Below are 25,424 nucleotides of genomic sequence, written 5' to 3'. Positions count from 1 at the left end.
TTTCATTTCTCTTATCTCACTCTTCCATCCCACAGACAAAAGCCCCTGGCTTGTAGTGGGAGACACTTAGAGATGTGTTGGAATCCATTCCTCAGGCTAACTATCTGGGGGTTCCAACTACTATTGCTCCTAATCTCAGGGAAATGATGCATTGACCCCTGATTCCTTTATTTTAGAGTCTCCCTCTCCCAAGAAGACACAGATGCCTTCAGATTTTTCCCACTTCTCCATCCTTTGACTTGAAAAATCATCAGAGAAAGCTGAAGTTGTCCATCCACTGGCCCAGCTTTATAAAGACTTTGTTGCCTTTCAAATACCCTTTTTAGTTGGTATCTAACTTCATTGGAAGTAGAAATAAAAGTGGTTCAGTGGTTCAGAGCATCATTCTTGGTACTAGGAAGACTTGAGTTTGAATCCTGCCTCAGACATTTCCCATGTGGACCCCTGGGGAAGTAGCTCAAAGTCTGAGCCTCAGTTTCCTCAAAGGGTTGGACTCGATAGGCTCAAAGGTCTCTTCAAGCTCTAAAACAATGATTTGTCTTATATGATATGACCTATGAATTGTCCAGATAATAAAAGCTATTTTATAGTGCTTGGAGTTTGCTAAGCACTTATATATACTTATATATATCATTTATGCCTCAGACCAACCCCATGCAGAAATAACTGCAGCCATTGTTATCCCCATTTTACAGAGGAGGAAACTGAGACTCTGAGGAGTTTACCAACTTGTCCATGGTCCCACATGTAGTGAGTTTTGGAAATGGGACTTTCTTCCTGATCTTCAACCAATTAATCAATTGATCAAGGAGCATATATTCAGTGCTTCCCATGTGCCAGGTACTGTGCTAGGTCTTGAGACAATGTACTAAGTTCACATTGGAACCTCCCAACCCCAGCCCCAGTAGAATTTAAGCTAGTTGAGGTCAAGGACCATCATTTTTCATTTCCCCCCAATATCTAGTGCAATGCTTTGCACATAATCACCATTTGATGAGTGTTTGTTGAATTGCATTTCATTGTCAGCAATCTGACAGCTAGGAATTTAGCGGGATTGGAGGTGAAGGGGAAGGGAGATGGATTGCTGGTCAGCACAGAATGGAAGATGAGGGCATCAGTGCAAGGGATGGGACAGCCAGGGAAATTCCTGCAGATTAGTGTTGCCCCTTGGGGCTAGACACTCTTCTCAATATACATAAGGGAGATCAAAGGACTGCTGGCAGTCTGTGATGATCAAGTTAGGGGATTTCAAGGAACACCAAAAAAGGATCCCATTAAGTCACCGTGGGTTTATGGGTAGCATAAAAACTCATTTGGCAGATGTGCTTATGCAGACAAAAAACGGTCTAAGATATACTTGTTCTCTACCTTGATGCCATCCCCAGGGTCTCCCCTTCGGTTTGACAGTGAGAAGCAAAGTCATATGTGCTGATTAAATCCCAGGAAAACAGTCCGGTCCAGATAGCATCTCTCAGATGTTAGGGAGCTGTGACTTTTTCTACCGCTTGTTTCTCTCAGATGGGAGAGAGCTGTGACTTTTTCTACCACAGTAGATCAAAGGAGGTGCAAGGTCTAAACTAAAGTGAGCAAACCCAACCTCCCTTTGAAAACTCCGATTGTGAGGGAGTCAGACAAGCCCAAGCTGAGGTGGAGCTGGAGTTCCTTGGCATTCGGGGGCCATACTCCTGGATATTCATCAGTGCCCTTGCTGCTGGACCAGGGTGTCCTGCCTACCCCCCCCCCAGTGAAAGGGCTGATCTAACCCGCTCGCATGGTGGTAGAACTAGCCCCCTATCATTCCACAGTGCCCAATCACTGACTCAGAGGAAAACACGATCCAGGCTGCATTCCATGCTTTTGGCTGAAGAAGTCAAAGTATCTTAGTGAACTCAGGGTCTTCTCTTTCAAGAGAAAACTTTTTCTGCCTCTGAATGTGGAGAGGACTTGGTGGGATTGATTAGTCATCCGGGCTACAAGCTTGTGTTCTATTAGCCACGGAAAATGGTAACTGGAGAGTTATCTAAGAGTCAGTAGGGGTGTGCTGAAGTCAGTTCAAATCACAGCAGGCACTTAGAAATGGGTGAATGGGCTTGATTTACTGTTTTGATAATTGTTTAGATTTAAGAAAGTGATGGAAAAAATATTAATCGATAAAGTATAATAAAACAACTACAAATAATACAATAATAAATAAAATGATAATGCAATTAAAAGTATGTGTATGTTTCTTTTGGGGGTATCCCCCCAAAAAAGGTGGGGAGGAGAGAATCATTTATTGAAGATTTACTGGCATACTTCTGGTCTTATCTATTTTTGTTATTTTTCTTTCTTTTTTGCTGAGGCAATTGGGGTTAAGTGACTTGCCCAGGGTCACACAGCTAGGAAGTAATTAAGTGTCTAAGATCAGATTTGAACTCAGGTCCTCCTGACTTCAGGGCTGGTGCTCTAACCACTGCACCAACTAGCTGCCCTTATTTTTGTTATTTGTGCCAGGACCTGGAATTGAACAAAGGGAATCCATGGCCTGGTTTGAGGCATTCTACTTCCTCTCAGGCTGCAGTTACAGCAGAAGCCCCACCAAAGCTGAAGAAGTCAGGTTTTTTTTTTTTAATATTTGCCATAAATATTTTACATCTACTTTGCAGAATTCCAAAGCACCCACTAGACTTTGAGAGCAAACACTGGTTTTTGCCCTTCTTTGTAGCCTTAGTACTTTGCACAGTGCCTGGCATACAGTAGGCACCTAATAAATGTTAGTTGACTGACTTTCAATGGTCACATTTATTCTATATTGCTCTATGTTGGAGGCAGGGCAGGATAACTGACCTTATTTTACTGAAGGGGAAACTGAGTGACCTGCCAAACGTTATTTATAATATATGAAAGACACCTGACATTGACAGAGAATGACAGGATCTTTCAATCTATGCCTGGAAGGGTATTAGAAGCCATCTAGCCCTGTTTTTCTCATTTTATAGATGAAAAAGCCAAAAGCCAGCGCAGTAGCATGATTTGGCCAGGTATCTTCTCGAGATTTGCAAAGAGCTTCCCCTATAACCACTCTGTGGGTAGTGAAGCTAATGTAATCCAGTGGAAACTGAGCTGAATTTGCAGTCAAGGAACCTGTGTGATCTTGGATAAATTGCTTCATGTTTTTTAGCCTGTTTTCCCATTTGTAAAATTGCCTTTGAGGCACCTTTTAACGTTATGACCCCCATTTTGCAGATGAGAAGTTCGAGAACACATAATACATCACTGATGGGGCTGGGATTTGGAAACCTTGAATTGTCCTTCTGGCCATCCTCTTCTTTGTGGTATAGCTCTGACACGTCCAAATGTCCAGTAGGTGCCCAATCCATTATAAAGTTGGGGTAATACAAGAGGGGCAAGGAAGAGAACCATAACAATTCCCCTTTACTTCTCCAAAACTGGGCAGGATTAGTAAAAGACTCTGACCCTCGGATCTCAGATGGATTCCTTGGGGGCCAGGGGCTCCTCATCTCTGAAAGCAGCCCCGACTGTTCTCTAGCTCCTACCCCAGGGGCAGGAGGAACCATCACAGCATCCGTCTTTGACATCTGGAGATTGTAGGAAAGCAGCATGGCGGTGACTAAAGAATAAAAGGTAGAGTCAGGTGACCTCTGTCACCTTTTCCAGGTGGGAGGCGTTGAGCAAGTCATGAATTATCTCTTTGGGCCTTCATTTTCTTGGCTGTAAAATGGGCATTATAATACTTGGACTTTCTCTCAAAGGATAATTATGAGACTCAAATGAGATGGTGTATATAATGTTTAAACCTGAAGCACTTCATAAATGTCAAGATGGCTCCTATTTCCATGATGCTTTATGATTTAGCAGCTAATATTTCTGTGACACTTCATGATGAACAAAGTGCTCTTCTTACAACCCTCTGAGGTAGATGGGGCAATGTCATTATGATCATTTACTAGTATGGAAAGTGAAACCAAGGATTGCTGAATGATTTGTTTGAAGTTACATAACTAGTAAAAGGACCTGAACCCCATTCTTTGACATTTCCAGGTCTTGTGCTTTTTTGGGGGGGCGTTTTTATTTTTACTTTATTTTATTTTTTACCATTATTGCTATTATTGGAGGAGTTCATGGGTAAACCCTACTTGTTGTCATTCATATCCTTGGGATGGGGTAAAGGGGCCACTGCTAGTGCATCACTTCTAACCCCTGGGTCCCAGTTTATTTGTCTATATAATGATGGAGGGGGAGGAGGATTTGATGCTTTCTAAGGTCTTTTCTAAGTGTGTCTTTCCGTGACCCTAGGAGAGATGGATTGAAGGAGCTGGCATGGGTCCCTGTGGCATGGGCTGCATTGCGGATCTATCTGTAAATTTTATGGGGAATGAAAGCATTGAATTAAGCTCATAAAAGTGCTTGGCTTGGCCCATACCTTAGTCACATGGGCTCCAGTTAGGCACAAAGAAGAGACTCTGTTGTGGAAATCGGAGGTGGGCTGGGAGATAAGTGTTCTGGGAGCTCGGGGAGGGGCAGGTGGAACTGGTGGACTGGACTGCACTGGGCCAAGCCTGGGGTGACGCCATGTCCGAGGTTCTTCCCGCTACCCCCTAACTAGCCCTGCATACATTTCAATTGTAGTGTAGAGTATTGGGCTGAGGGTCCCATGTACACTTATGCTGTGTCTGACCAGTAGATTCCCAATCCATCATGCACTTGGGGTAATACAAAAGGATTACCTCTAGTCGTCCTTCTCTAAACCTCAGTTTCTTTATCTGATACTGGTGTGGAAGGAGGAAGGGAGGGAGGGAAGTCATCTACATACCCACACCCAGTTTCCTTATCTATAAAATTAAGGTGTTACATGAGGAGATTCAAAAGACCCTCCCAGATTCCCAGTGTCTGAATCTCTCAAATCAGCATTTATATTCAAAGAGCCACCATTTCTCCTGGCTTTGGGTAAAGAAGTCAGAGTTTACTTTCCAGATGGGTGCCATTTTATCAATTCCCAGAAAGTGACATTGTGGATGAAACGGGCAGGGTGGGAAAAGGTGAGTGTGCTGAAGTCACAGAATTAATTACATTGCAGAAAAGTCATTTGTTAAAAAATTTGTAAATAACCTTGTGCTTGGAACAACAACAACAATAAACCTCATGTTAGAAGGGGAGTTAGAAGTTACCTTATCCAAGGAGGACCAAAGGAATTGAGTAATTTACTCAAAGTCATGTGGTCAGATTGGAACCCCAGATTCTCTTTTCCAGAGTCAATGCTTTCCCACTCTTACCTCTCTGAACCTCAGCCTCTTCATCTAGAAAATGTGGATGTCATTCAAAAGGTTGCCCAATGTCTTTTCTAGTTCTATATCACCTGACCTGAGCCTGGCCCAGCTTATGTCTTACTACAGGTACCAGAATATGGATCGAGCCCACCTCGTGACAACCTCAGCATAGGATCAGACCCTCCACAAACCCCCTCCCAGTCACACCTCTGACCCAACTTCCTAGTTAAATAGGTCCACATCCCTTACCAACACCAGAGATAAGCTACTCCTGAATTTTAGTCCTTCCTACTAAAAAGGCTTTATCCATATTGACATCAAACCTCATTCAGACCTACAAGGATTGCATGCAAAGGTGTACTGGTAAATGTTTAACAATCAGTTTTCTCAAAAGAAACGTACAGGACATGGTTTTCAATTTAATTTGCATTATTAACATTTTCTCCATCATCTTCTTAAATCTAGATGATCAATCAAACCAAATAAACCAATAAAAAAACCAATTACAATAATTAGTTTATAGGCAATAAACCAAAGAACAAACCAAGCCCTAATGTGTAGGATTGCCAATTCTGAAATGTAAATGCTCACAATGAAAATTTAACAATAGGCTCTCTGCACCAGTAGGTTTCGCCACACCACTAGTTAAATGTCATTTGACCAACATGGATTTGAAGAACTTGCACTTGTTCTGTTTTCTCTCTGCCTCATTTCAGGCAGCCTGCAGCTTAGCCTGGTGTCCCAGGCTTCTTCAGGGATACAAGTAGAGCACAAGGGAACAAAGACCCAGAGCCAGCCCCTCTGCTCCCTCCCACAGAGCACGGCGTCTTCCTGCTCAGCCATGGACAAATCTCACCTGGCTCTCTAGGTCCCCTCTTGGCCGGAAAAGCAGCCCTGCAGTGAAAGGTATGAGAATCATCCTAGAAAACAAACCCAGAGCCCCAGATTCTCCCCACTTTTGGCTGCCACCCACAGGCAGTCTCAGAATAGAATTCAGTCTGGTGTTCTCCCTAGGGGTATTAGTAGCAACTGCTGTTGTCCTGCTCCTTTGTGCGTCCTTGGCTATGTTCACACCCAGGGAAACTAATTACAGATTTATGATACCCTCCTCACACTAGCAAGCCCTTCTCAGTTCTCTTTGCTCCATGTTTACCCAGGTCTTACCTAATATTCTGCACCATTTTGTCTTCTTCCTCTGTACTATTTCCCTCGGAGAGTTCACAAACTCCCATGGATACAATGATTCTCTGTGTAAATGATTCTCAGATCTGCTTGTCCAAATCCGATCTGTCTCTTACCCCAGTCTTGCAGCCTTAACTACTTGTTAGACATCTTGAACTGAATGTCTCATAGATATCATAAACTCAATATGTCCAAAATTGAACTCATTATCTTCTCTTTCCTAACTTCCCTATTACTATCCAGCATGTCACCATCCTACCAATGATCCAGATGTCACCTTTGATTCTCTTTTACCTGATGGGGTCAATGATTACCGAGTCCTGTTATTTCTCTCTTTGTAACATCTCTCTTCCAGCCACCTTCTCTCCTCTGACACTGTCACCTGGTTTAAGTCCTTATCTCCTGCCTGGATTATTGCAATAGCTGCTGGAGGGGGGGGTCTGCCCTTCTCAAGTTTCTCCCCACTCCATTCAATCCCCTTCTCAACTGTCAAATGGATCTTCCTAGAATGTATGTATGACTATATCACTGTTCAAATCTAAAAACTGCAGTAGCTCCCTATTACCTCCAGAATCAAATATGAAATACTCTGGTTTTTAAAGTCCTTCATAGACTGTCTGTTCTCAAGTTTCCACATTTCCTTCAAATGCTCTACAATGCAGGGACACTGGTCTCCTTGCTGTTTCTTTCATAAAACACTCCATTTCTGGGCTCTCTCCGGCCATGCCCGATTTCTGAAATTTTTTCCTTCCTCATCTTTATTTCCTGGGTTCCTTTCAGCTAAAGTCCCACCTTCAAGAAGTCATTAAGGTCCCCTTTAATCTTAGTGCCTTCCGTCTGAGATTATATGCAATCTTGACGGTATCATTTGTCCATAATCGTATGTTTTCTCCCCAAAAGACTGTAAGCTCCTTGAAAGCCTGGACTATTTCTGGCCATGTATTTTCTAACCCTTAGCATTGTACCTTGAAATATAGTAAGGGATTAATAGTTGCTAATTGTTGACTGTTGACTACCTATAAAATGTGCCCATCGGTATTAAAAAGGACTTAACAAGGGGCAGCTAGGTGGTGCAGTGGATAGAGCACCAGCCTTGAATTGAGGAGGACCGGAGTTTAAATCTGGTCTCAGACACTTAACACTTCCTAGCTGTGTGACCCTGGGCAAGTCACTTAACCCCAGCCTCAAAAAAAAAAAATACTAATTGTTGATTGTTGACCACCTATAAATATGCCCATCAATATTAGTGAAAGATAATTTACTTTCGTTTCTATATTTAAAAAGTAATTTAAGTAATTTATGATTAATTTAGAACAATTACAAAACCAGTTACATTTAAATTTATAATGATTTTCAATAAATGACCTTCAGTGCTCAGGAAGAAGTTTTTCTTGACCATCAACACAGCTTTGATCCCTGTTTGTGATCTTTCTCTGTGTGTTCTGGATCCTATTGTGAGCTCCCATCCTAGAGCATTATTCCAAACTCTAACATGACATGGGATTCTCTGACCTCAGATCAAGTCCCCTCTTAGCTCTGACATTCAAAGTCCTTTTTCTATAGAAAACATTCAGTGTTCCCTGCTCTGAAATCCTTTGTTTGAAGGCCTCTCTCTGCTCTGAAACCCTTTGTCCTAAGGCCTTTCCTAGGACTCATAGTCTCTGTTCTAAGATCTGATTCCAGCTCTGATATGGTATATTTTATGCTCTAAAGACCTTTCTTGTTCTGACATTCTATGTCTCTCTCACCCCACCTGGGAAGGAATATCCACTCTCGACCTTTGCTCATATTCAGATTCTGCTCAAGACTTACCCATACCCAGCTTGGACCACCCCACTGAATTAAGCAGAAGCCCCCTTTCAGCAGAATAATCACAGTGAGTTCTGGAAGGAAGATATTTCCTAGTAGCAACAATAAATCTCATTGAGAAAACATCTTAATGTTTATAAAGTATAGTCCTTACAATAACTCTTTTGGATGGGAAGTGCAAGAATTCTCCCAGTTGGTTATAAGGGAGGTAACCAGGGTTCAGAGAAGGGCTGCTCCAAATCATACAAAAGTGTGAGATGCTAAGACTTGAACCCAGGAAGTCTGATGTGAACTACAAGTCTCTTTGATCCTCCAAGCTGCTTTCCATGCTCTGTCTCTGTTTCCCTCTAGCTCATTCTTTTCTAGATCTCTTTTCTGCTGAAAATTTTTTAATTATTAAAGCTTTTTATTTACAAAGCATATGCATAGGTAATTTTTCCAACATTGACCCTTGCATAATCTTTTGTTCCATATTTTCCCTTCCTTCCCCCTTCCCTCTCCCCTAGCTGGCAGGTAGTCCAATACATGCCTAGCATGCTTCTTTATCTTCCTTTTGTTCCTTTCTCTGGCCCTGTGTCAACTCTCCCTCTTCAGGAGCTGAGACACCCAGAGGCCATGATGTCATAATGATCTATATCCCTTTCTGCTTGAAATTCTCTTCCACTTGGCCACTCTTTCCATGGTGACACATTAGAATAATGTACCATGAGGATGCTTTGATTTCTTGGGGATAAAGTCTCTACTCTGTCATTGTCCCAGTCCTTTCTTTCCCTCTCCCCTTTGGTGCTTGCTAACCTGACTGAGGAGCAAAGGGTTGGGGTCTTCTCATTGCCCCCTGCCTTTCTGCCCAACTTCCATTGGCTAATCTGGCCCACCGCCCTCAAGCTTCTCTGATGTATGGCCTTCCTGGTCAACGTGAGTTCTTTTTTGGCTTTGAGAAGAGTCTTTGTGTGGTCCCAGAAGGCAGAACTAGGGATATAATAGGAGGAATTTAGAGAAAAAGCTCAAATAAATTAGACCCAGATTATAGAGCGAATTAGTGACAGATGACAAAGAATGGTTTATCTCTAAGTTCCTTCCATCTCTGACATTCAATATTTCTAGGTTTCTTCAGGATCAGGCATTCTACATTCTAAGATCCTTAGCATTCCTGAGATTTCACGTTGTAGGTTCTAAGGTTCTGTCCAGTTCTGATATTCTGTGTTCTAAGGTTCTGTTCAGCTTTGAGATGCTTTGTTCTATGCTCTAAGAACTGTTCCAGGTGTGACATATGGTCTCTTTCAGCTCTTGTTCCATAGTCCAAAGTAATTCTCCGACTCTGAAATTTTATGTTCCAAGGTTCCTTTCAACTCTGAAGTCTCTTTCACTTTCTATATTTTGCCTCCCTCTGCTAGTCCGATATTTTGTGTTCTATATTCTAACATTCCCTCTATTTTAGGGTCTATGAGACCTGGGAAAGGTCTTAGAACAAAAGATTTCAGATATTCCTGGACAGTGTTTTAAGAGGGTTCTGGAAGACACCAGGAAAACTTCAGCTCTGGGAGTGCTCCTTAACCGAGGCTAGAAGCCCAAGTATTCCCTGACCCCTAGACAAGGTGGAGGAGCAGGACCAGAATGAGTAATAAGTCCTAGAGTAGTAGTTTGGGAGCCAGACTTGGCACTCTGTATGGATGGGTCCATCTTGAGGCTTTTGCTTTTGAAAAGCTATAGCCTGGAACTGGATGGAGGGCAATGAACAGATGAAAAATGGGAAACTTGTCAAGATTTTAGAAACCAACTCTCTTCTCCGTCGATAACAGTGGAGCCATCACATTTGGACTCTAACTTCACAGTCCCCAATGTGCCATATGAGGAAGCAGAAATGGTACTAAAGAAACAAAGATGGAAAAAGCAGCTGTCCTAGACAAACACACGGAGGAGGTCTGCGCCAGAGCTGACACCATTCTGAGAGTGCAGAAGTATCGATTCTCAGGATATATGATGAGGAAGAAACCAAATGCTTGGAGGAATAAAAAAAACTCCACACATCTTATAGCCCCCCTGAAAGGTGATCTAAAAAAATCTGATGTTTAGTTTAATTTCCCATCTTTGCAAGATTTTCATGAGAATAATCTATCCATAAATTGAGGGCATCCTTGATGAAGGCATGAGAGGGATAGACAGGCATTCAGAAACCATATTCTACAGCAGAATAAATTTCGATCAGCCTACAGTTGACTGAACAATGCCGAGAATACAACATCCCGCTGTGTGTCTTATTTGTTGACTATAAAAAAAGCATTTGATTTAGCAGAATAAAATAACTCCTTAAAGGCTCTTGTCCAATGAAGTGTCTTCTACGTACGAGCCGTAATAATAAAAGATTCCTTAAAAGATGCAAATGAGCTAAATTTATTCAGTAACCTTCTGATTATTGATATAAAGCAAAGTGTAAAATGAAGCTGCGTTTGATAAAATGTTTGCCCTAGTCACAGTGAATGTCCAGAGTGAAGTTCAGATCAAAGAGAGATCCCCCATGAACGGGGAGGTCCTTCAGAGTCCTCAGAGTTTAGGAATGACTGGTGCTGCAAAGTCTCCTAATGAGATCCATGGTTACCCCAAAGAGGTGGAAGAATGCTCATCGTTCGCTTCTGTGCCGTTACTTTGCCAGGTCATAGAGTCGGTCCATGTTCATTGCAGAGGATTGGTATCGATCGATAAACTGGGAAGATTAAATGTGTCATATTCTTGAATTACTCTCCACAGGGGGCTTCTTATTCTCTTAGACTGTATTACAGATGAAGAAACTGAGGCAGGAGGAGTCTTGTGCATATCTGGGTAATGCTGAAATTTTGGGTCGTGGAGAAGCCTGAAGAATAGGATGAGATAAGGGTCACGTCACAAGATCAGCCATGGATGGTCATGTGTCTCAGACAGATGCTGAAAACGAAGAGTGGGTTTGAAAGAAAATGAATTCACCTTCAGGATTTAATACAATGAAAAGGAGAAAAATGAGGAAGAAGGAGAGTGCAGTGGGGATTGCCTTTGGGAAGCTGATCAGTTCCTTAATTAATTAGTCCTCAAACTTTCAGAAACAACAGTTCATCCTTTCATATTGATATTATTCCACTGATGCCATATGGCTACAAAGCACTGAATACTCTAATTCCCAAAGGATTAAAATCCCAGGTGAACGAAGACCAATGGAGCGGAACATGATGAGTGTGAGGAGGCCATATTTCCAATGAAGAATTAGGGAGAATGAACAGCTTTAGCAGTGCTATGAGAGAGCTGAGTGACTAGATAAAAGGCAGGTGGGCATTGTGTGGTGGGCTGGATCAGGAGTCAGGAGACCAGGGTTTAAATATTGGTTCTACCACTTAATATTTTGGTGGCATATATAGTGTTAGATAGGCAGGAGGACCCAAGTTCAAATCTCACCTCAAATACTTACTATTTGTCAGGTACCTTCTCTCTGTCTGCCTCAGTTTTCTCATCTGTAAGATGGGGATAATAGCACCTGCCTCCCATGGTTGTGAGGATGGTACTTAAGTTATATAAATGCTAGTGATGACAATGATGATAATGGTGGTAGCTGTAGTGGTGCTGCTGATAATATCATTTACTATATCACCTTATAGCTCTGGGATCATTGTCAAGATATCTAAAGGAAGCTCTCCAGAGCGTGAGGGGGATCCCCCTCCCCCATCCAATGGAAGGACATGGAGGAGATGGGAATACCATCTATAGACAGCAGAATCCTGAAATATCACAGCAAGGCAGAGCGGAAAGAACTCTAGAATGAAAGCTTGGTCTCCAGTCCTAGCCTTGACATATCCTATTGCCTGATTTTAGGCAGCTCTTTTTACCTCAGTCTCCCCCTCTGCAAAATGGGAGTGTCAGTCTGCACAGGGCTGATCTTGTGGGACTCTTGTATAGAAATGATGCCTCAGGAAGTTCCAGGAGGACGCATCTAAAGCCAGAGCTTGGTGGACTCCCAGAAAAAGGGAAATGAGTTTCCTCCCAAAGACCCAGGACTCAGGGCGGAGGCTGCAGGGGAGAGGACAGGCCAGGCTGGAAGGCTGGCTAGAGGCCTAGGTTTGGAATCTTGGTTTTTCTCTGCACGACCCTCTAGTAATGGCCACAGGTTAGTCACAGACCTCGCTCAGGGCTCCACATCTCATCTAACAAGCAAAGGGCTCAGATGAGAGGATCTGTAATCTCCCCACCCCCCAGCTCTGGATCTCTGGCTCTAAAACACTTCATCCCCGGAGCTCTGTCGAGCAGACCGATACCTCTCCTGACAATTTTTCTTCCAGCCAGAGCCCTGCCCTCCAAGGGGGGTCATGGCCCAGCCTTGGCTCATGTATTACAAGAGACAGCAGGGCTTGGGGTCCAAGTCTGTCCTTTGTAAAGAAAGCTCTGAGACAGGCCCACCAGAGCTCCGGGGCAAGATCTCCTGGGGCACTGGGGGTGGGGGCTGACATTCCCCTGACCCAATTCTCTTCCCTCTGTGGGTGGCTGGCATCTCCTCTCTGGTGGTTGCCATGGGAACCCTTGGGCAGGCTGTCCCCAGTCCTAAATGTTCCTGAAGCTTGCCAGTTCTTCCTGGGAGAAGAGGCTGAGGGACGTGGCGTGGGCGTCTGGGCAATCAGCCCACCAGTCTCCTTGAACCCCTTTGGGGGCTAAAACAGTGCTGGTTTTGGCATCAGGAGGCAGCTTTGAGAGCCAGCTCGGATTTTTCCCATGACCCAAGGTAAATCATGGGAAGCTCAAAAAAAATTAAGATTTAAAAAGTTTTAAAGATTTAGTTTTAAATTAACATTTCATTGATGATTTTTATATCATATATCTGCTCACACACATATATCCATGCACACATACACAAAACGGTAATATATATATACATATATATAGCCACACACATATACTTCTATATATGTACATATATGTATGTGTATATACATATGCACACACATTTATATACGCACACATATACTTACCCAGCAAGCCTTCCTTTGTCTCGCAGAAAGCATTTAAGCAAAACTGGGCCGCTCCACATCCATCTTTAATAGTGTATGTGACTCTTTTGCCCCCATAGTCCCCTCACCTCTCAAGGGAAAGGAAGGCAGTGCATTTTTCTCATTTTTTTTCTTTTAAGCCAAGATGGGACCATTTACAAGGAGAGCAGGAGCAGCAGCAGCAGCAACCACAATAGCTGGTATTTTATATACCACTTGAAGGTTTGTGAAGGGGTTTTACACATATTAACTTTTTTTGAATATCCAGGGCTTGGCTTTTCTTTTCAGCATTCTTTTTCACTTACATCATTTTTCGTTACTGTTTTATGTTATTTTTTCCTGTTCTGCCAGCTTTTACGCTGCTCCAATCCATACAAGGAAGAAGCATGAGATTTGAAGATGAAAGAGAATTTAATAATAATAACAACAATCTGCATTTCTATGGAGCTTTAGATGGTGTAGAGAAAGCACTGTAACAAACAGCCTGATTGCAACTTTACAACAACCCTGCGAGAGAGAGGCTGTTATTATCCCCATTTCATTGAGGAGGAAATGAAGGCTGAGGGAGAGTGAGTTCCTTGCCTATTGAGGTTCATGGTCAGTAAGAGTTTGAGGCAAGATTTGAAACCTAGGGCTTCCTGAACCCCCTCTATTCATTTTAGAGAGGAACAGAATTCTCCAAGGATTCCGGTGTTAGTGCCAGAATTGGGGATAGGTTGGTTTGACCAATTTTGGTCAGAGTAGAGGCTTCCTCTCCCTTTTATTATCCCCAGCCTGATTGTACCTCCATGATCACAAGAGCTATAATCAAGAAGCATCAATGCTGTGATTATTAAATTAATGGATAGAACAAGACAATGACTGATAACTAATTAATGTTAGCTGACCGGGTTAGGATGCATAAAGTTCTCTGCAGGCTGGAATTGAATTGAATGGATTGAATCCAATAGGAATAAATGGAAAACTATAGACTTGGGTTCAAAAAATCAATTGCACCATCTCTGGGGAGATGGGAAGACATGCCCAGGCAGTGATTAATGTGAAAAAGATTGGAAGGATTTAGTTGATCACAACATAACATGGGTTAGCAGTATGATTTTCAGGATGAATACTTAGCAATAAAGCACTCAATGAACTTCACTAAGTTGGAGAGGTGCTGGAGAGAGCAAATTAATTTGTTGTGCTGGTTTATTTTCCTCAATCTCCTCCTCCTCCTCCTCCTCCTCCTCCTCCTCCTCCTCCTCCTCCTCCTCCTCCTCCTCCTCCTCCTCCTCCTCCTCCTCTTTCCTTCTTGTTCTCCTCCTCCTCCTCCTCTTCCTCTTCCTCTTCTTCTTCTTCTTCTTCTTCTTCTTCTTCTTCTTCTTCTTCTTCTTCTTCTTCTTCTTCTTCTTCTTCTTCTTCTTCTTCTTCTTCTTCTTCTTCTTCTTCTTCTTCTTCTTCTTCTTCTTCTTCTTCTTCTTCTTCTTCTTCTTCTTCTCCTCCTCCTCCTCCTCCTCCTCCTCCTCCTCTTCCTCCTCCTCCTCCTCCTTCTCCTTTTGTTAAAAAAGATACTCCAATGATAGATTAAGTGGAGAGGTATATTCAGAAATTAGGGACCTATAAAACAAAAGATAGCAATAAAAATGAAAAGAAATGAGTATATCATAACAGGTAATAGTCCTACAATCCTTTGTGGCAGTCAGACAACACATGATATATTGTGTCTACTTTGGGGCTCTGCTTTTGAAGGCATCTAGAGGTAAACAACTGGGATAGAGAAAGAACTAGAGATAATATCGCAGGAAGATAAATTGGGGAACTGAGAATTTTCAGCTTGAATAAGAGAAGATTTTGGGGTGGGGGAACATAACTACTTTCAAGTCCTGGCTCAGATTTATTCTATTTGACCCACAAAACAGAGCTAGGAGCAGAGGAAGGAGATTTCAGGGAGACATTTCAGCGCAGAAAAAATTTGCTAACACCTAGTGCTACCTGAAAGTAGAATGAATGGATCTCTCCAGGAGGCAGTGAGTGGTAGTGAACCCCAAAAATATTCAAGTAGAGACAAGCCAACCAGCCTAGGTAGCCTGGGAGGTCCTTTTTGTCTCTGAAAATCTCTGATGCTTCATGCAGTGAGTCCTGAAGGCCTCTCTCTAAGGAGCATAGTTAAAAAGGGAGAATAAGGTTGAATCAGGATAACCCTAAGAGCCCTCATGAAAAGAATCCATCGTCATTTCTAACATGGCATTAAACCTTTGCACTGAAGCATTATCCATAGGGTCGGGCTAAGGAAGAGATCGGGTCAAGGGCACTAGCTACACAGTCGGTTAGGGAGCTCTGTGCCTAATGCTAGTGTCCTTCCAAATCCAAATCCTGTGCCATTGGAATAGGAGGCTTCATTCTTCCCCAAGAAATCCTGCCTTAGTTACTTCTTCAGTGCCTTCCAGGCAATCAATCAATTAACAAGCACTTACAAAGTGCCACTTATGGCACTTGATGCTAGGGCTGCAAAAACAATAAATGAAACTATCCATACTTTCAAGGAGTGAGCCCCAATTATTCTTGGATTTTTTTCCTATAAGCACTGGAGGGTGCCCTATGCAAATACAGAGAGGACTCCCCCTGAGAGTCATGAGCACTGGGCAGGGAAGCAGGAGATCTATTTCAAATCCCAGCCTTGCCCTTGAGCTCCTGTGGGATGATGGGTATATCACTTAACTTCTGCCTTTTAAATGAAGGAGTTAAACTAGCTCTTTCTAAGGTCCTTTTTGGCTTTAATGTTCCATGATCCAGGTTTACCCTGGCTCAGGAATCAAAAACCTGGGTGCAAATCTTACCTCTGACAGGTATTGCACTCTGACCTTTGATAAGTGATAACCATCCCAGATCTCAACTTCCTTATCTGGTAAATGAGGAATTTGTGCTAAATAGCCACTAATGTCCCTTCCAGATTTAGATTCAGGACTCTGAGGTTATTAAAAAGTCTTTACTAGCATCTCCACCCCCAAATAAATTAGGGGTGCTTTAAGAATAAGAAGCACAAAGCCAGGATCCAAAGAAAGTCCCAAAGCAATCTATGGTTAAGTGTCATAAAAGTGGTACAAATGGGTGGTCCAACTCCGGACTGCTTTCCCTGAGTCTGATTTCCCTACAGGGTCTGAGCAGACAAGAGAAATGTGGCATCTGTTCAGCTCACCCCGGTAATGGGAGCGTGCTGGGTGCGAGAATCCCTCCCTGCGAGAGCTAAAAGCTGTGAACAGTGCGGGGGGAGAGATCGCCCAAATTGCAACTGGCATTTCCAAGCCGACGACTGGCGGCAGTGATCGAACTAAAAATATCCTGAGACCGTCTGACGGCCGGGGGAATCGAGGGGGAAGCCAGGATGAGCTAGGCTATGTGTCCCCAGTCCCTCTTCCATTAACCCCAACTTTTCCTCTGCCTAAGGACTCTAACGAACCTCAGTAATGATGGCCAAAGTTGGACCCTTGTTCCTTCTGGGTGATTCTTTTATTAATTAAAAATTTTTTTTCTCCCACAGCAAGATCCCCATGATGATTGCAACAAAGACCTTTCCCATTGGGATCCAGGAATTGTGGTTTTGAATCCAGTTACTAGTTGTTGGGAGTAGAGGCCTGCCATTTATGCTCCAGAACTATTTTTTCATCCCAGTCCTCCTTGACTCCATTGTAGTATCATAATGTTGACTCCATCCTTGCTCTAGATTCCCTTTTTTTGGCTTGTGGGACACCAGCCTCTCCTACTTCTCTGACCATTTCCCCCCTGGGGTTTCTTTCTTCTCCTGCTTCCTCACCCACCCCTACCCCCATGTAAAAGAACTTGACATACTGCATCTCATCATTTTCTCTTGCTCTTTCCATAGCATCACTGAAAATTGGACTAAAAAGATTTTAGAGATCTTCTAACCCATTTACAGATGAAGAAACTGATACCCAAATTCTGGCAGCTTCTTGATGGAGGTTACGCACTCAGCATGTAGCATGGCCAGGGATGAAACCCAGGTGCTCTGACTATAAAACTCATTTTCCCCCTCACCGTATTACACTATGATCTCATTTGTTTCAGTAGATTTGTCTTATGATACACACATATGTAAATATACATATACACAAACACACATACATGTATATGTGTGTATATACACACAGACATGTGACTTCTCGAGGGATAAGGATAACTCTGACCTACCATGAATCTTCCTGGTATTTCAGGGTTCAAACCTGGACTCCTCACCTTTTCCCCAAGACTTCCTTCTGATTTCCCTGTTTTAGTCAAGGTTTCCATCATCTTCGTAGTTCTTCAGGCCAACAATCTCAGGATCATTCTCATCTCCTCAGCTGCCCTTGCTGCTTATATCCAATCAGTTATAGGATTTTGTCATTTCCACCTTTATGTTATCTCTCCTCACTTCTCCACTCACCCTTGTTCTCTCATCTAGGCTATTTCAACCACCTCTTAATTGGTTTCCTTTCTCCAGTCTCACCCCTCCTCCAACTCTTCCTGCACATAGTGACAGATTAATCTTCCTTAGACTAATCATTTTACAACCCTTCCCCCTATATTGGCTCAGAATACTTCAATGGCTCCCCATCGCCTTTGGGGTCAAGTTCAACAATAATAGGGATGGTCTATTGAGCACTTTGAGGTTTGCAAAGTGCTTTGCATCGATCATCTCTTTTGATCCTCAGGATAGCCCTGGGAGGGAGTTTCTAAGGGTATACTTCTTCTTATTTTACAAAAGAGGAAACTGATACTCTGAGAGGTTAATCTACTTGCTTCAAGGTCGCACAATAACTACTGCAGACAGGATTTGAACCCTAGGTATAGGGCTGGCTATCTATCAGTGAGAAGGCTGATTTTAAATTTTCTGTATATCAAATTAATTTATTTTTGTGGATTTTTAGATTTAAGGTAGTGATAAGGAAATTTAATAGTTCAGGTTAAAGTGTGTTTCGAGTGCTTTTGTTGTTATTGTTATTAAATATTTACCAGCACACTCCTGTAGCCAACTCTAGACTCTTGATGCTGTTGTTGCCTTGATCCCTTTCTCTTTCTAGTCTTTGCTCCCACTATTCTTTAAGTACCCTTCATTACAGCTGAACTAGACAAGCCTCTAGAATGTTTTAAAGAGGACAAAAAGGTCCCAGATGCTTATGGCTCTCAGATTCCCCATAGTCTATGCAAAACCTCAACTCTCCCCTTGTCTCCCTCCGCCTCCTTGCCATTTTACTGCCTGTGGGCTGTATCCAAAGTATCAACAAGAGCATAATATGCTTAAGAGGATTCAGAACTGAATAAATCACTGGCCAGAGTTATTAATACTCATCATTGTTGACTTGGAGAAAGGTTTCTAATGGAGGGGTCTCAAAGGTCCACCTTTGGCCCTTTTCTATATATATATATATATATATATATATATATATATATATATATATATATATATATATATATATATATGTATATATATATATATATACACACATATATATATGTATATATATATATATATATTTTTTTTTTTTGCCAGTGATTTGAATGAGTCACAGATGGAAGGTTTATCAAATTTGCAATACTAGTAGAAATTGCTAGGAATCTAAATGCAGAATCAGTATTCCACAAAAAATCTCAACAGATTAGAATGAAGGGTTGACTCTGATTAGACAAAATTTGATACAAATTAATGTAGTGAGTTTCTACGCTGGAGTTCAAAAATCCAACTGAAATGGGATGAGATGGGTGAGTTTTGGCCAGACGAGTTCCTCTGATAAAAGGTAGATTCAAATTTTAAGATGACTCAATGATGTGATGATCTCTCAAATTCTCAAATATATTGTATCTATTTAGGACTTCTACCCAATACCACATATTGCTATGTATCCATGTCTGCTCATTCTGGGTGACTGTCATCCACATCCTTCCAAAAAGTTAACTGAGGATATTAGTAATGCCTCACTTTCCCTGAATTGTAATACCCCAGTTTCCCTGAATAATTATTCTATACCCTGAATAAAATATTATGGCTACCCCCTTTCCCTTACATATTAAATTCTGGTCACTCACATTCCAATGGAGTCATAAAACTCCAGATGGCTTATCTCAAATGCCTGGGTATCACTCACTATCTCTTGCCCTAGACTTGCCATCTCCTGACCCCCATCCTATCAAAACTAAAGTTGTAATCCTTTCCTGGAATTTCTACTCACCCAGTTTTCTGCCCCCCATCCCCACTCCTGCCCTTGTTTCCCTGATAGTTGGAGTCCTATAAAAGTCTCTGAAATTAATTGCTCACTGCTGCATGCTTTGAGACAAGAATTTCATTCAACTGGCTAGTTTTGGCTAGCCCAAATTCTCCACTATTAAAATATTAAAAACCTAATTTGTGTCTTTCCTCAGTTTCTCCAGCATTACATATTCACCCAATATGCTGAAAGTATTCCTCGTTTTTCCTGAAATCTTAAGTGTACCACTGAAACATTTTTCTTTTCACCCCATGCTTTCACTATGTGACCAGTCCATCTTTTTTTTGTCATACAATTTTTTTGATGATATTTGTTCTTTTTTAGAGCTCCATGGTTATACATGGTAGCTTGCTCAAACCCAGTCACTCCCTGCCTCTTCATCTTCCTCTGTGACAGACTCATCTTTGATTCTTCAGAGGCAGTGATATTCCAGATCTCCCAGACATATGGCAATACCAGTAAGATGTTTGGTATGAAGAGACAAATCTTTACTATTAAAGGAAGCTTGGGGTTACTATAAGTGCTTTGCAATTTTCTAAAAACAATCCATCCTGCTCTTCAGTAGTTAGTTTTTGCCTGAGACAAGAAGGGTGAGAGCTGAGAAAATCTAGTGTTACAGTTAGTCCTAGAATTCAGAAGAATCTGCTCCTCTGTGGGACCCAAAGAGGCCCCAGAACAGTAGCAGAAAAACATAATTTCTATGGGAATCAGCGATTGCACAGATGAAATTAGGACAAAGTCCAAAGTCCAGAAATAAAAAATACATGCTAAATATACAGTACTAAGATCAGCCCTGGAGAAAAAAGCAAATGAGGATATAGTATAGATTCTGATTCAATGAAAATGAGAGGCAATGTGGTCTCACATTTGGCTTGATCCAGGAGAACTGAGTTCAAATTCTGTCTCTGTCATTGACCATATATGTGACCAGAGGCTAGTTATTTAACCTTTCTGGATTTCAGTTTTCTCAACTGTAAAATGAGGGGGTTGAATTAGAAGACTTCTGAGATCCCTCCTAATTTGAAATCTATGATCCTATGAATTATGATTCTGACATTTACTAATTGTGTGTCTCTGACTAAATCATACCATTTCTTCTTGGTTTCTTCACCTGTAAAATGGAGGCAACTATACGTGAACTACATATGGTTTACATGGAGGAAATCCCTTCATGAATCTTAATTTGTAAAAAAGGAGCTAGGAGGATTGTTTTTATGTTCTTGATGTCCCTAATAGTCTAGGTCCTTTATGATTTCCTGCTCTGCTTAATGTCCAGCTTTGGAAGCACTGCCAAGTCTGATTGGGAAACCATAGGCTTGACAACCTTAAATTATCAGGACAGGGCCTCTGGATTATCCCCAAGAATAAGGACTTTGGCTTAGGATAACAACAACAGCAGCACCACCACCACCACCACCAGTAGTAATAACAACAATGACAGCAATAATAATAGCAACAGAAATAATAACTCAATTTCTATGGCACTTTAAAATGAGAAAGCATTTTCTTTACAAGAAAATTTTTGAGACAGGTAGTTTAAATATTATCATCACCATTTAATAGCATTATTTAATTTTTTTTTCAATTAACAAGCATTTATTTTCTTTCTTTACTTTCTACCCTACTAAAAAAAAAGAACAAAAGAAAAACATATTCCTTGTAATAAGTATATACAGTCAAGCAAAAGCTGATTAACCATGTGAAAATATGTACCTCATTCTGTATCTTGAAGACTATCATCTTTACATGAGGAGTTTGGAAGCATTCTTCATTATTGGTATTCTGGAATCATGTCTGGTCATTGCAAGGATCAGAGGTAAATCTTTTGAAATTATTTTTCTTTACAATGTTCTCCTGGTCCTGATAAATTCATTCTTCATCAGTTTATACAAGTCCTTCCAGTTTTCTCTGAAGTCATCCTTATCATAATTTCTTAAGATGTAATGATATTCCATTACATTATAATAAATTTGAATCAGTTATACATACATATATGTATATATACATATATATTTTGAACTTGAGAGTTTTATCACAAAAATCTGTGATTTTTTCCTAGTTAGTTGCTTTCTCTTCTGGTCTTAGTTGCATTGAACCAATACCCTCTTCTTAAACTTATAATTTTCTCAATTGATGAAAACCATTTTCTCTCCCTCCCACTTTCTTTTTGAAAAAACAAAGGAAAAACAATATCTAATCTTGCAACGGATATGTATTGTCAAACAAAACAAATTTGTGGATTGAATATGTAAAGAAAAAAAAGTTGTAATTTGAACCTGGAGAGCAGAAGTTCACTATTTTAAAGTCCTCAGGAATTGTGGGGTTTTTGCATTGATTGGAGACTCCTATCTCCTTTTTATAAGAGGAAAGAGGGAGATTAAGGTGTGCTCAGTACTTGGGATCTAGATTTGATGTAACCTGTCTACTTTCTTGCCCCTCTTCTTCCAGCAGACCAAAGACCAATTCCCTTTTAAGATCTATCTCTCCAGTTATCATTTATTTTGTTTAGAACTAATCTCTCTTTAATTTACTCTCCCTAATTATTCTTTCATCCTTTCTTTTCTCTCTTGTTTCCTTGTTGAGTAAAACATATTTTGGCACTAATTGTCTGTGTGTTTTCTTCCTATCTCACCAGTTCAAATGAAAGTGAGATCCAAATATTGCTCATTTGCTCTCCTTCCCATCTCCTTGTTTCTATACTATTCTACTTGTGCTCCCAAATTATTCAAGGTAATTCTCTCCTTTTTTCTCTCTCTTTCTTCTCTTTCTTTTCTTTCTTTTTTCTTTTAGATTAACCAAAACATAAAAAACCCACTTCTTAGCCCTTAGTATTATTAGGCTCTCTCTACAACCCTGATGATAATAAGGTTCTTAGAGAACATATTTTGTCATCTTTTCCTATTAGAATGTAAACAGTTCATTCTTGTTTAGTCCTTTTTTTGATTGATCAATCATATTTACCTTTTATGTTTCTTTTAACTTATATTTGTATTTTAAAGTTTTTATATATCTCTCATCTTTTCAATAGGAATGCTTAGAAATCCTCTATCATTAAAGATCTCTCCTTTTCCCCATAGGATTAGATTCAATTTTGATGGGGAAATTATTCTTGGATGTAAGCCTGTTATCTTTTTCCTTCTAGAATGTCATATCCCAAGCTCTCTGGTTATTTATAGTGATGACTGCTAAATCTTGTGTGATTAAGACTGTTATTCCTTAGTATTTGAATTCCTAATTTCTGCCTGCATGAAGTATTGCTTTTTTTTTTAATCCAGAACCTTTGGATTTTAGCCATTGTATTTTTGGCTATTATTTGGCTGCTAATATTTGGCTATTGTTCTTGGGAATTTTCATATGGGGGTTTCTTAAAGGAAGTAGCCAATGTGTCTGAAGAAATATTCCAATTCAAGGCCTTTTGACTCCCAAAGTCCAGCATTCTAAGCCACCTACCTGTCTATTACTTGTTCTGTCAGCAGATCATAACATATTTCTTTTCCTTTTTTTAAATAAAAATTTGCTTTATATCACTTTCGATTTTTAAATGTAACCTTCCATCCCTATCCAGTGAGGTATCTTGGGGTGGTAAAATGAAAAGATTAGCTCTGGAGTCTGAAGACATGAGTTCAGGTTCATCCTTTGATGACTACTATGTCTGTATGACCTTGGGAAAGTAATTTAATCTCTATGGGACTCAGTTTCTTCAACTATAAGAAGGGAGAGTTGGATTATGATGGGGAGACCAATAGTTGTTGAGTCAGATGATTTGGTTTCAAAATTTCACCCCTGATCCTTATTAATAATGTCACCTTAGATAAGTCACTTAACTCTGAGTCTCAGTTTGATGTTGCTGTTTATTTTTCAATTGTGTCCGATTTTTTGTGACCTTTCAGTTTATTCATCTGAAAAATGAGAGAATTGGATTAAATTGTCTCTGACTTTCCTTCCCAATCTACATCTATGATCCTTGGAACTGATTTTTTTAAGAGACAAAGAATTTCAGCAATACCAATCAACAAATCAACCATGTCTGACAATATATGAAATTTTCCTCCTACGTACAACTCACATATCTATAGCACTTTCCTTTCAACAATACTGAGAAAAAGGCAGTCCTGAGAGTATTAATAAATGTTCTATCTATCTGTCCATCATATCCCTCTTCCTTCCTCCTATTCATCCTTCCTTTCCTTCTTCCCCATTTTATAGATTTGTAGGTGGAACACCTTGCTCACCATTCCCAAGCTGGTCACAGTGTTAGAGTCAGAACTCTACCCCAAGCGTCCTGACCCCAAATTTAATTCTTACTACCCTCCTACTCCAGATTTCCACTTTGTGTTCAATAGAGTCATTTCACTGAGGTCCCCAACATGTATTTGTTTATTTATTTTTCATGTTTTAATATTTTATTTTTCCTCAGCTACATGTAGAACAACTTTAGCACTTGTTTTTAAACTTTGAGTTCTAGATTGTCTCCTTTTATCTCTCCCCTCTCCCTTCCATTCAGAAAGCACATTGTATGTATTTATTAAGCACTTACTACATACCAGAAGTGTGCTAAATTTCCTCAGTGCTAGGGCCTGCTCATGCTGGACACTCTCAGTCTTTCTGGCCTCTTTCTCCCATCAGAAAATTGTGGCTCCTCCATTTTGGGAGGAAGAATGGGTCCACTCTTCTTCATTTACTTTCCAGCTTTGTTTCTGCCTCTCCAAATTTTACACCATCACCCTGAGCAGGGACCTTCTTTTTACCCTCCTGCTTTTCACCTGCCTTTTGTGTATTGATTCTCTCCATTAAAATGTAAGCTCCCTGAGGACAGGTTCTGCCTGTCTTTTTTTCCCCTTAGCCCATTTCACACAGTAAGGGCTTAATAACTCCTTATTTCCTTCCTGTAGACTAAGTCTTGGGCATCCAAAGAAAAAAACATTGTTTCTGCCCCCAAGGAGTATGAATCTTTGTGGGGTAAAGCATATACAGACAACTGGGGGCATCCAAGATGCATTTGGAGTAGATTCAAAGTAATCTCACAGGGACAATACTTGCAAGTGAGATCTGAAGATCTTGAAGGAAACTAGAAAGTAGAGATGAGAAGAAAGCATATGACAAGTATCGGGACAACCAGTGCAAAGGTATGGAGGTGTTTTATGGAGGAATACCCAGGGTGTAGGAAAAACTGCCTAAAAACTAGAGCTATTTTAAAGTCCACTAGGTCTTCTGGGAAGGTAGTGAGTGTCTCATTCCTAGAATTTTTTAAGCAAAGGCTGGAGACCTCTTTAGGGATGTTTCAAAAGGTGTTCCAGACAGGATAGCAAGGCCTCTAAGGCCCTGGTTCTCTAGCGGTTGATGATTGTGACTCTGGATGCAATGCCTCTTAGTCAATCCTTAAGCTTCTCACATGGGAGCCGGGGGGAGGGGGGGGGTGTGCCATAGTTCATAGAGCGCTGGTCCTGGAGTCAGGTTGACTCATCTTCATGAGTTCAAATCTGGCCCCAGACACTTACTAGCTGTGTAATTCTGGGCAAGTCACTTACCCCTGTTTGTCTCGATTTCCTCATCTGTAAAATGAGCTTGAGAAGAAAATGGTCAATCACTCCAATGTCTCTGCCAAGAACTCCCCCCCCCCAATAGCAAAGTTCTCATTTATCTCCCTTTTTAACATTTCATATAGAATGAATGCCTCCCCACCTAGAATAGAGGCCCATACTCCAGGCTCTGGTGTGTGATCTGGTAGCCCAAGTGGCACTAGAGCCCAGCATCTGGTGCCTTCCCACCAGTAATTCCTTCTTTAAGAATTGGGCCAGCAGGGGATTCTATTATTCCTCCATGGTGGTCACTGCCCACGCCAACACCAGGCCTTCCTCTTCCCACCATGTGTCCAATTACAAAAGCAGCGCCTTTGGGGGCCTGAAGGCCTACAGTTAAGGCCGTATTGG

This window comes from Sminthopsis crassicaudata, chromosome 2 (assembly GCF_048593235.1).
Source record: "Sminthopsis crassicaudata isolate SCR6 chromosome 2, ASM4859323v1, whole genome shotgun sequence".
NCBI lineage: Eukaryota > Metazoa > Chordata > Mammalia > Dasyuromorphia > Dasyuridae > Sminthopsis > Sminthopsis crassicaudata.
Note: the sequence above shows the minus strand (reverse complement) of the source record.